This window comes from Poecilia reticulata, linkage group LG2, assembly GCF_000633615.1.
Source record: "Poecilia reticulata strain Guanapo linkage group LG2, Guppy_female_1.0+MT, whole genome shotgun sequence".
Lineage (NCBI taxonomy): Eukaryota > Metazoa > Chordata > Actinopteri > Cyprinodontiformes > Poeciliidae > Poecilia > Poecilia reticulata.
In genome coordinates, this window is record NC_024332.1 from 8,034,628 (window position 1) to 8,044,760 (window position 10,133).

Consider the following 10,133-nt stretch of genomic DNA (forward strand, 5'->3'; position numbering starts at 1 on the left):
CAGAACACTATTCAGAACTGGTTTATTGCAAAATGTTTAGCAAACCAGATAAATCACATGGCCAAAAGTATTTGACCTCCATGGAAACCCGGAGTTTCCATGGAGAYGCACTGCAGCTTGAGGACTGGGACAGCTTCGTGGACATAGTTTCCATGGTGATACACTGTCACTGTAACCCTAGTTGTCCTCTGAACAGGTCACTGAGGTAAACTCCCTGTCCAGCTCTGAGGACACACCCTGCAGCGAGGACAGCTGGACACGCTTAGGGACATGGTCCAGCTGCCCTCCACACACACAAACACACACTCACCCTCCAACCCCCTGAGAGGACAACCGCCGGGTTGATGGGAGTCCCRACTCTCTCTCTCTCTTTGTTTCCTGTTGTCCTACCTCCCCCTGCTGGCGGTCTCTCCCTCTCTCTTTCTCTCTCCCCCCCACCACCACCTCCATCTCAGTGCCTCCTGTTAATGCACATTAGCATGTTGCTGAGTGCTGTGTCATGACTTTAGAGGACGCAGACCTCTCTCGCCCCCCCGCCCCTCCARCTAAAACATKTTAGGGATTAATCTCACATATTGATAAACACCACGGTCCTGTAATGATCGCCTCACTCGGGTTCATCAGCTCTGATTGACAGGGTGGCTGGATGGGAGGGTGGAGGTGGGGGGTTTGTTAGGGATGTTCAGATCGGCCCTTGTCGCCGTGACGACAGGATCCTGCTGACTAACTCAGTTACTGGAAAAGATGAAGGCTAATGGAGCATGGAGACTATTTATTCCTGAAGAGTTTTAGTGGACGCTCACTTCCTCACACCAGTTTCTGCACCGGGTGTCGCCACGGTAACCCTTCCCCCCCTCCAGACCGAAACAGGCCTACACTCAGTACGGTAACCGCAACCCCCCACGACCTCAGAGATGRGGGTCCTGGGTGTTATTCTTTGTTTTAGTCTGGGCTGAGTCAGGGGTGGATGTGGGGGGAGGRAGGGAGGCAGTCTGTGCTCCRTGATGGGGTTGGGGGTAAAGAAGGGGTATGAGGGCGGTGTTATGGGGATGGCAGGGTGCCCTGAATGGAGCGAACTCACATCTGCAGAGAAAGAGACTCGGCCTGCAGGTCAGGGACAAGTGGCACAGGGCGGGGGAGAAGGGGAACAAGCAGAAGGAGGGTTTTGGGGGGTGTAGGGATTGTGTTTTTCCCATGGTCCACTACACCCCCACCACCACCCTATCTAGAAAGGGAGCGGGCCGGCTCAGTTTCACTCCACAGGGCCGCTGTGTTTTCAATGAATTGATACAGATGAAGAAGTTCAACACAATGGATGGATTACCCCCCCACACCCACCCATGATCCCCCCTCCTTTATCCTGCTCACACACCCCTCACCATGGCCCCCCAACACACACTCTGCTCACACTCTGACTYATAGGAACCCCCCGGACCTGAACGCTCCAGGAAGTTTAAAGCATGCTGTCTCCTCACTTGCAGCTGCACATCCAGCTCTGGGAAAGGAAAGTAGAGTGGAAGGAAAACATTGTATCACCACCATAAAACATGGCGGTGGCAGCTTCATGCTTGTGGGGATGCTTTTGACTTGAGGTTTTCATTTTTCCCCCCCTAATGAAAACCTGAACAATGTGGCCACAGATTGACGTTTAGCATCGAGAAACTATACTAGCTTAGCATAGCTTCGCTGATAGGCTAACTCATTTTTTCACAGTCTGAACACAACAATAGTCTTTTCAGCATCCAATCAGATTGCTTCAGAAGCAGAAATTATCCCCTAGTGTGCTAAAGCAGCTTCATCAACCATCGCCGCTGCTAGCGGATGGCACTGTGTGTCATATTCACAAGCCTACCAGAAACATGCAAATACAAAGGTTCCAGCTTGGGATTTTTGTATATAAAAACATTAAAAATGTGATTAAAAAAGTAACAAGTTAAAATACATGTAATTAATACATGTCCTGTAAAAAAACAAAAACTTGATTTTTAACAAATCTACACTGAATTAAATGTAGATTTCCTGCAGTGGAGATACCTAACTTAAAATGTGACAGTTTTAACAAATGTGTAAAAGTATATATAAAAAAATGTTTCGAAAAATACTGTAGCTTTAACAAGTTGATATGGTAGTGAATTTCCATGTGTCCAAATATGAAAAACAAATTGTTATGCTTATCAATGCGCCGAGCAGAATGAGGAGTAATTCACTGAACTGATCTGAGCTCCATCATCTCTGCTTTAAAAAACTTCCATCTATTCATCATTTTTCAGCACCAATTAAATCAGGCCGGGTCACACTCCAGCAATAATACGATTTTAATTGCGACGGGCGACAAACTAATTCCGACCATCTCCGGATCGCCTGGCGGGGGCAAAACCAAGCGCTGGTTTCTGCAGTGGGGGAGGGGAACATCTGGGTGTCAGTTAATGTGAAGATGGAATGACGGGAGAAGAAGACGACAGTGTTGGCGTCTGGGTTGACCTTTCACCTTTAGAGCATGACCAGTTTAAATTTACTGATGCCTGATTTAAGCAAGAACTTCACGCAWTCTGTTGAAATATGAGATGGACCAGAACAAACTGTTCAACTGTGAAGTGAAACATATCCTTTTTTTAAAAAAAATATATGTATAGCAACAAAAAAGAGGCAGAAATTTTATGCTGCAAAGCCTTCCCATGGTRAAACATGGTGGTGGCAGCATCATGGTCTGTGAATGTTAATAATTTGTTTTTGTTCAGTTTGTTTTTACAAATAAAACATTTAAAAATGATAAGCCAGGCTGACCAGAGTCCCCACAGCATGATGCTGCCACCTCCATGTTTCACCAGAAGGATGTAAAGTTTGTTKGTTGTCATCTGTAATCCCATTAAATACATGGAAAACTGTGGCTGTAGTGACACAACAGAATAAAGGTCAAAGGTTGTGAATATTTTTGTGTAATTTTATTTTATTACRAGAAAAACTGAGMAACATCATTCACTTTTCAAATCTTTTACARCCTTTAATATTTCCTTCCCAGGACTGCACTCATAAAACCAGCTTTCTCACATCATAATGCTGCCACCGCCATGTTTTACTTGTGGGAACCGTCTGTTGAAGGCATTTTTGTTTGTTCTYGTCAGATTTGTAGTTTTAAATCAATCAATTAATCCTCAGCGTGATGCTGCAAGACGTTTTCAGAAATCTCCACCACATATTGTTATTAACTGTACTTCCATTTCACCAGTTTGTGCCGCTTGTTCCCAGTTAATTACTCCCAGTTTGGGGATATTGCTGCAGTTGTTTCTGAATGTTTACCTGTTGAATCTTTTATCAGCCTCCGTGTGTTATCAGCCCCGCGTGGCGGCTGTGTGCAGCTGATTAGAGCAGTGATAGATGGGAGGGAGGACGACCTTAGCTCCAGACTAAACACAAGGTTGGACATCAGTCTCCGCTCTGCATTTGCATCCTCTCCTCCCCCGTTCCTTCGGGTTTTTCCTCCGTCTCTTGCAGAGCAAGGTTAGGAGAATCTACTGCAGTTATGATGGAGCATGCCGCTCGCTCCCAGAGAACRCGGGACCTTCCTCTGCTGCCGCTGCTGTCGGCACAGAGTAATTAAGGTACGCTGGTGCAGAAAATGATTCCAAAAGCAAAGCAAAGGGACACAAACCTCCCAAACCCCCCCAGCATTAACCTTCCGCCGCCTGCCGCCCCCCAGCTCTCCATGCCGTGAACAGAAACACGCGGCGAGCGCTGATGGATGGCCTGTCCTGCTGCTGCTGATCACAGGATTACTTACACTCAAATACTTTCAATAATTCACAGGACACAGCTTAACAAATTACTGCTCAGGTCTCCTTTCCAAACCAACACCCAAAGCCCTCAACACATCCCTGTGCAGATCAGCAGTAATGAATRAAAGGCRGCCATGTTTCTTTCACAACCAGATTTACTAGATGTGTCCCAATCAGGGTTCTTTCCTCATGCTGACAACCATTTTAGGAATGGTTGCAAAATATCCTCACAGCATGATGCTGCCACCATCATACTTTACAATTGGGAAGATAAACGTTATGGCCTAAATGTTGAAGTTTCATCAGACCACAGGAGAAAATCTAATTTTTGTTGTCTGTGGAATGATGGCTTCTTCCTCACCTAGCGACACAACTAGATTCAATCTCTTACCACCCTCAGCTAGAATCTCTACAAGGTCTTTTTGATGTGAATATTTTGCACAGAACCCCATTGATCTTTGGGATGAGAATGAATTRAATTTAGCTAAAGAGAGCCATTATTGCTGATTTGGTGAATGTGTAATCTGGCTCTCCAGGTTGAAATATGTGCTTTTGGTTTGATTTTTTCTATATATGATAAACACATTTTGCGACAGATTTTTTTGTACAACAGAACCTCCGTATGCTAAAGCAAAACCAATGGAAATGSTTTGTAATATGACCTGCATTGAGATATTACACTTTTTGCCATTTAGATTTTGTTTATTATTTTGGTTACTATGAATGATTAATAAGAGCTTTCCATTTTTTTTCACAAAATGTGGCACTACAGGACTTCCGTAGAGTTACTGAAAACAAATACAAGGGAAACAGGAGTACTCATTTGTGTGATTGAAATATTTTACTTTGTTCTTTAKATGATTCTAAAATTTARTAAAGTAGAATTTTGTCACGGATTTTTGCTCTACAATAGTTCCATAATATTAATGAAAACCAATAGAAGYAACACAAKATCCATGATTAGTTTACTGTAACATATCCTGCATTTTGCATTTTGTTGTATTTAGTTTCAGGAATTCTTTGTTTTACATTTTGACATTTATTTTGGTGATACAGGACTCCCGTACAGAGAGTGGAACCTCTGCAACATGCCAGGCTTTCCAATCTCTGGGCACAAACAGGACAGAAAACGCATTTTCCCGTTGTGTTCAAAGGGAGTAAAATATCTTTCTGTTTCAGAAACACAGTTCAGGGCTCACCCCTAGGGGGAGCACTTCTGTCAGCATATTAAAAGCAGATGAAGTGTACATTTTCTTTATATCAGATGAAGATTTCCATCAGAGTATCAGAACAGCCTCCTCTGCGACGCATCGACTGCTCGGCTCACAGTGGGAACATTCTGCAATCGCGGGTTGAGCTGTTCAATGAGATATCAGGTCGTTACTACAAGCCGACTTAGATTTCCTCACACACACACACACACACACGCATAAGCAAAGGGACAAAGAAGACACACACACCCCCACATGCACGCACACACACACACACACACATACGCACCCATCCAGATTGAAACTGGCACACACACACACAGATAGAGAGAGAGGCCCCAGCAGACACTTCCAGGTCCCTAACGAGGTCGCTAATTAACTCTCCCACTTGGGCTGGCTCATTTTCATCCGAGGTGCACATTGCTTTTTTGACAGGAGAAAATTGCCGGGCAATTAAATCATCTGAAGACGAACTCTCCGGCAGCTGGTATTAACGGCTAAATGTTACATCCAGTTTGGGAAAAGTGAAGCTGTACAGTAAGAGGCTGACTGCTGCCGGAGCCACGGTGGTATTGTGGTACGGGCCGATGTGATCTATCATGACGGACTCCACAAGACGCCACTCAGGATGAAAATGGTATGCTTTCCTCAAGAAATGGAACAGAAATACTTCTTTAGACTCAGCCACATTTAGAATCAGAGCAATTAGTAAACACAGAGTGAGTATCATGGTAAGGGAGGGGGGAAAGTCTTCACAGTGGGCGTCACCATGACAACCAGCAGACACTAGCTACATCCTAAATCACTTCCCATTTCAGATGTGGACCTGAAGCTTGATAAATGCTGAAGGCTAAATTAATATCTGGAAAAGCAGCTGGTGKGATGTATGGTAGAGGACCAGTGATRCTGAGGGCCTGTTTCTCTTCCAGAAGCCCCGGGTACATCAGTATATTAAACGTTATTAACTCTTAGAGACACTTTTTAAATAAAGGTTTGTCCGACTTAGTCTTAAAACTGAAAATGGACATTTCTGAGGATAACYCTTGCTTCCAACAYGGCCGCCTCAGTCCATGGACCTAAATCCTCTAGTTAACCTCTGGTTTTACCCCAGAACTGCAGAGAAACCCTTCTGTTTGTTCAAGCTGTGTGAAACGTGAAGGACAAAGGGCTGTCCTCTCGGCCCTGCCAATATATACAATAGTACAGTGTTCTTCTGATCACTAAGTCTCCAGGTCTCTTGGTCTCCTGGTCTCCAGGTCTATGGACATCAACACCCGTTAGCAGAGTCTGAAGTAGCTCCAGGAGCCACTTCATTCCCCTGCACCCTCCCGGGTCCCAGGCCTCTCCTCAAGCTGATTTTTGTCTCCTATTTTGTTAACCTTGTGTGTAATTAACCCCTCGCTGTGAGCCAACAGCACATGGGCCAATAGTGGCYGCCTGCAGGCTGAGAGTGCCGGGCCGGGTGAATCGGCGCTTTGTGCCGTCTGTCCTGGACATAAAGAAATAGGGAGAAAGGAGAGTGCTGTTTTCAGGGAGACCAATAGTCATGGCTGGCAGCCCCTCAGGGCGAGGTGGAGGGTTGTTTCTGTCTCTGTTCATCCTGACAGGTTCCTTTGTACGCATCCGGGTTTGGGTCGGAGCAGAGAGAAGATGGGAGGCGGAGGTGAGCGTTGGGATGGCATGAGTTGCCAGTGGCGGGGGGTCGTTGTCCCCACTCTATTCTGTCTCCTCGCTCCGCTTCTGCTCAAAGGGTGGATTAAGAAAAAAACCGGCAGAGTCGTAATCTTTGAACTGAGCAGACACAGACGCACAAACAGCCRGCCTGGCTCTGCTGGGGTGCCCGTGTGCGCAACTAAACGTTCACATCGGCATTCATAGTCTATAGGTCTCATTTGCATGGCTGACTGTAAGACTGCGGCGCGTACTGTAAGGCTTCTTTTTATAGATCCTCTCTGGTCTTTTCCTCTCATAATGAGAGAAAAAGGTCAGAGTCTGGTGAGGGGGAGGATCCTCCGCTTCTTTACACTCCTCCAAGTTCACCAATTCCAGCAAATGAGCATGTACAACAAGCCAAGGGGGCTTTTACTGCAAATCTAATTCATTTCTCTAGACAACTGTGAAATTTGCCATTGACATTAGTCATTACCCCAAGGCTAACGAAAAGATGATCTCAGTTAATAAATGATCCCTAACAAGGAGCGTGCTCGTTCTCTCTCCCATTGTGTTAATGTCAGGGGCAGCTGTTAGCGCCGAGCATCAGCGGAACAACACCGCTAGCTCCAACTGGGGCTCTGCTTCCTTCTCCAAGCTGCCGTTCCCCAAGAAAACCCAACATTACCCTCATCATGGCCCTGAAGGCTGCCGCTGATACTACACTCTTCATGCTGTACATGACGGCACCCATGTTTTATACAGCCAGGTTCCTACAGGAGCCAAGCCACTCTAGATTCCAAGTAATACAGACACAGAATGATGGACAGAGGTAGAAAGGGACTAGTCGTGAAAAGGAAGTCATCGTTGGTACAGAATCATAAAGATCCATCAACGATTAGGGCAATCCTGTCCAAATATTCACAAATATTCACCATATTAATGATTTGCTATGTAAAGTCCAAGATGAGCGTTACCTGAAACTCACGTAGAGTTGGAGCATCTTCTTCCCATCAGCAGAAAGACATAAACCCAACAATTCTCCATTCCTCCTGTTAGCTGTGTGGATAAGACTTGACAGCTAAAAAATGCATGAGTGTTAGCATTCGTTCGTCCAGTCTTTTTCTTTTACTTGTGTTACACGTCACATTTAAYAGCACCTGGTTACCACAGTACAGTGGAGGATCTGTGATGCTGTGGGTTTGTACATTGTTAGAGCGCCTGAATAAATACAATTCTGTTGGATTCTGTCAGAAAACCAGAACCAAATGATCATTGGGTCTTGGTCCAAAGCATTAACACAAAGAAATCAACCTTTGTGTCAATCAGGGGAAGAATCAACCTTCATGATYGGCCATGAGAACCCGCAGCATGCTTAGTGGGGGGTTCATCTGAGACGTCACAGCATTTTACAAAACTCTTTTTGCTTTTTGTTCACATTCCAATGCTTTAGGCTCATATTGGTTAAAGTAGGACATCTACAGATTATGACATTTAAACAATCAACAAAATCATACTGGCAGTTTCAAAGTGATAATTTCTTTTATTAAAGGATGGACATTATCCAAACCAACCTGGTCCTTTATGAAAATATAGCTGTCTGATTTATTGTGTAGTTCATTAACTGGAATGAGTCCTTTTTCAGGTTTCACACCCAGGCCTGATTACTGTGTGTAACGTTACAAAAGTATCTAACAGAACCTGTCTAACAACATGAAGTAGGCTCTGTCAGTCTGTAGAGAGGGTTCCAAAGCTGTTTCCAGTGAAACATAGAGAGAGTCACTGTTCACAAACACAGAAAGCGTGGATGAGTGGACTACCGTCTGAGGCGAGGCCAACTGACCAAAATTATGCCAAGAGTGAATCAACGTCTCATCCAGGATGTCCCGAAGTAACAACAACAACAACTGAAGGCCTCAGTTAGGGTCAATGTTAACGATTCAACAACTACAATGAGATTCTGGGCAATGTGWTGTCCATCACGATAAAATCACTGCTGACCATTTCTGCCAAAAACACGTACAACAAAGTTTGAGGATTCCCCAAAACCTGACTGATGAGAAAAAAAGTGGAASATCTGGAAAAGTCTGGCTCATCCTGCATCTGGTTTTAAAACCAAGCCAGTCAGTTTGGTCGGTTGAGGCTCCTGCGGACCGGAACCGGGGCGAAGGGTTAATATCAGAAACAGAAAACCCACAAGGAGAACAAGACATGGAGCCCAGGCAGACCAACAGCAGGAACCAGAGATGAACAATGGAGACCGGAGAGTTCATCTGCTGAGGAAAAGAAATGTTACAGAGACAGAGACGAGGTGAGCTGAACATAAACTGATGAACTGAGAAGAGAGAAAAACCAACAACAAGGTCTGCTTTGGTCCTTCCAGGCGACTCGGCCATGCTGTGGGTCCGCCGCTCTCTGGTGCGGCGCGGTAGACTGCAGCGCCGCATTTTATCAGCACTGTGTGTTTGTCAGAGCTCATGTGTCTGGTGTGCAGAGCTGCTGAAGTGCGAAGCGCCCGGGGCTTTGAGAATAAAGGGAGCCAGAGCCGGCGGCCGCCCAAGGCCTTCGTGCGCCCAGAACTGATGTCAGAGTGACTGGAGAGCTTGGCCAGGTGGATAAAATATGTATCGTGATGTAAGCTTGAATCAAAATGTCTTTGAAATGCTTTTCTCTGTGATTGATGGATTGATCTGGACTCTGAAAGTGGAACCAAGTGAAAACTGACCCAAGAGGGAGGAGAAAGCACCTGCAGATGCTCCCTGAACAAATCCAGCCAAAAATAATGAGAATAAAGCTCTGAATGCGTTTCATCAGATCAGACAGCGAGGTTTTATTTACCAGCTCCAGTCTGGAGCAGCAAGAAGCCCCGCGAGGCTCACTTCCACACGGAGAGCACTTAGGATGGAAAACGCACAGCGCTGCAATGTAAACACTTGTCTTCCTTCATATTAGATTTTCCATCATCTTCATCGCTCCTTCCTTCGGCGAGACGCACGTCTCACACTCCCCGCTTTCCAATTTGCAACGCCGCCGTTTCCCCAAGTACATGTTCATTTATTGTAGTTATTACTGTGTCATGTTGGATAAATTGATAACATGACATCAGTTGTTTGCTGCCTTGTTGCGCCGGCGGTCTGATTACGAGGTCAAGACATTAAGAGGCGGGACGTTCCTCTGAACTATCCTGGACTAAATGCTGAAGGAGAAACCCTTTAGCTCAGCAGAAACATAACAACAGTAGATATACGCACGCAGCTAAAACTCCTGGCTGTTATTTACTGAGATTTATTTATGGACAAACCAAACTCAAACGCAAAGAGAGGATTGATCTCCTAGCTTCAGACTGTAACTATGGTAACACATGGTCATCAAACAGTGAAGATCATACTTCGCATTTTGGTTTTAAGTCAACTTAGCAGTTCCTTTAAATCTTAAAAAGGTAAAGGTAAAACATTTCAATTGATCTACGTTTTATTTCAATGAAATACATTCAATATGG